We start from the raw sequence: 3,087 nt of genomic DNA, 5'->3' as shown, positions 1-3,087 counted from the left end.
TGAAAGATCAAATTCAATCAAGTAATATATTTCTGTATAATTGTACTCAGTTATTTATGTGTGTGTTTGTTTACTTGGAACGACATAGATCAAAGGATCGTTCATTAGCCCTACTAGTCAAATACAAAAAACTGTATAATTTTATAATTATTTTATGTATATTAATTAGCTGTATTTGGATGTAGTTATACATTAGTATGTTTCTCTAATGATTGTGATTGGGTAATGACGACCTATGATATTAACAAGTCAGGAATGTTCAAAATTCAAACATTCAATTCGGAGCATACATGTTTTTTGAAGGATAAAGTGTATTCACAGTGACAAGTAACCAGTAATTTGATTGGTGGGATTGTTAAGCCAAAATCAGTAGATCATAAGAAGAAATGCACACCTAATGACATTAAGAATGATATGAAGATGGAACTAGATGTTGATGTTACTTACCAGTTGGCTTGGAGGGCTAAAGAAAAGGCTCTAAATTCTTTGAGGGGGATGCCAGCAAAGTCGTACGGTAAACTATCAGGATATTTGTATATTCTAGTATAACATATCAAGGATCTCATAAACGTTTGAAGAAAATTGAAGAAAATGAGTTTTTCTATCTTTTTGTTGCATTGGATCCTTTCATAAAGGGGTTTGAACATTTTAGGGTTGTAGTTGTTGTGGATGGGAGTCACCTTAGAGGTCCTTATAATGGAACGTTTATGGCAGCAAACACTTTATATGGTGCGGGTATGTGCAAATTAATTTTATACTATATATACTTATAAATTTGAGAATTTATTGCTGTATCTACTTGCTTTTTGTAGGACATATATTTCCATTGGTGTATGGTGTGATTGATTCAGAAAATGACGTCTCCTGGACTTGATTTTTTGAACAACTTAATCGTATGGTGAAAGGAGTAACATGCGTGTTGTATCTGACAAGAATGATAACATCATCAAGACAATTACTCGAGTGTATAATGAGTTGCCACATTATGCCACATTATGCTTGTATGTGGCACTTGTGAAAGAATGTTGCTGGAAAGTTTTAAAAATCCCATGAAAGATTAAGCCCAGTATTCTATACAATGGCCAAGACATGCGATTAAACTGATTTTGATAGGCTGATGAAAACGGTAGAGAAGGTAGATATACGAGTAAAGAAATATTTGGAGTTAGCTGGATATGATAAGTGGGCTAGAATTTCTGCACCAATTCATTTTGGGTGGTCTATGACATCAAATATAGCAGAAAGTATAAATGCGGCCTTAGGATCAGCAAGAGAATGGCCAATTTGGAAGGTGAAACTGTGATCATAAGAAAGAATCCTCATTCACATTTACACCCTTAGAGCCCGTTTGGATTGGCTTTAAGTTGGTCAAAACCAACTTAAAGCCCCTTTTTAGCTTTTGGACGTGTTTGCCTAATGCTGACTTTAAGCCATAAAGTTCTTAAAGTCAGTCTGAAAAGTTAGGATTTCTAACTTTTTTTTCCAAAGTGCCTAAAGTCATTTTCTTTGACCATGGAAATTACTTTTATATCCCTTATATTTTAACTAAATTCTCAAACTACCTTTTTTATTCTTTTAACCCTAAAATTCACATCATAAGCACTTTTATCCAAACACTCAACTGCTTATTTATAAAAATAACTTTCAACACTTCAAAGTTCTAAAAGCACTTCATACATAAAAGTTACTTTTTTTAAGCCCATCCAAACAGGCTCTTAATGGAAAAATTTCTAGAGATTATTATACAAAATGAAGCAATGAGCACACGAATGAGGGTATGTTTGTATATACTTGTATATTTGAATGTCTTTTAAAGTAAGTAATCAGATCGCATGTTTCTTATTTGTCTTTGTATATTGCAGGTTGTATCGTCGACTGAATATGTTCACAATTTCAATGATAATGGTACAAATTATATTGTTTGTCTTCAGAAAAGAACGTATACTTGTGGAACCTATCAATATAAAGAAATACCATGCGAACATGCTTGGGCTGTTTTGAAGTTCAAGAATTTAGCACTAGATGAGGTTTGCTCTAATTTATATAAATCGAAGACAGTGTTGAAGACTTATGAGATGCCTATATATCCATTGCCAAACAAGAAAAATTGGGTGATACCTGAATACATAATGGCTAATTTAGTTCTGCCTCCAAAGTTCAAAAGACCTTCGGGAAAGTCAAGAAAAAAGGATAGGAGCTAATCAGCAAGAGAGATGTTCGAAATTAAGTGGAAGAATACATGTAGTACTTGTGGAACAACAACTCATAATAGGCGTTCTTCTAGAAATAAGTCTCGGACAGTTTAGGATGATTTCATTTTGATCATATCTGACATTTTTTATACATTTAACATTGCCTCGCTTATAAAATTTGAATATTATGATAGATCTATAGGGTTGTTTGTATATTGTATAAGTTATAATGTGTTGTTGTTTGTATAACTCAATCTAAGTTTGTAGCTTGATATGCTTAATTATATTTTATACCCGTATATACAAAGTATTACAAGGTTATTTTATATTGTATAAGTTAGAATGTATTGTTGTTTGTATAACTCAATATAAGTTTGTAACTTGATGTGCTTTATTATGGTTTATATCTGTATATTTCTGTAATATATAACATTAAAATTGTATGAAGTATCGAAGTATACAAGATTTTTATTAGTTAAGTTATATTTTGTAATTGGTATATCAACTAATATGTATATCACAAGTAAGTTGTATAATACAATAATTGTATATCAAATTTAGGTGGCTTAGTTTGCATAATAATTCATGTGTATAAGAAGTTATAACAAAAGCAATAAACTTATATGTGTATCATAAGTAATTAACATCAACCAAATACATACAAGACAAGTTGTATAAAAGTTTATAAACCAGATATACAAGTTGTTTGGACAACTCAATCTAAGTTTGTAGCTTGATGTGCTTAATTTTTATTTTATATCTGTATATACAAAGTATTACAAGGTTGTTTGTATATTGTATAAGTTAGAATGTGTTGTTGTTTGTATAACTCAATATAAGTTTGTAACTTGATTTACTTTATTATGGTTTATATCTGTATATTTCTATAATGTAT

The 3,087-nt window shown here is 30.7% G+C and overlaps 1 pseudogene; it reads left to right on the top strand.

Moving 5' to 3' along the window:
* Positions 1 to 225: 225 nt before the first annotated feature.
* LOC129890695 (uncharacterized) lies at positions 226 to 2,201 on the top strand (annotated as a pseudogene).
* Positions 2,202 to 3,087: the final 886 nt, after the last annotated feature.

This window comes from Solanum dulcamara, chromosome 5 (genome assembly GCF_947179165.1).
Source record: "Solanum dulcamara chromosome 5, daSolDulc1.2, whole genome shotgun sequence".
NCBI lineage: Eukaryota > Viridiplantae > Streptophyta > Magnoliopsida > Solanales > Solanaceae > Solanum > Solanum dulcamara.
The sequence above is the reverse complement of the archived record's forward strand: the minus strand, read 5'-3'. Positions and strand labels throughout refer to the sequence as shown.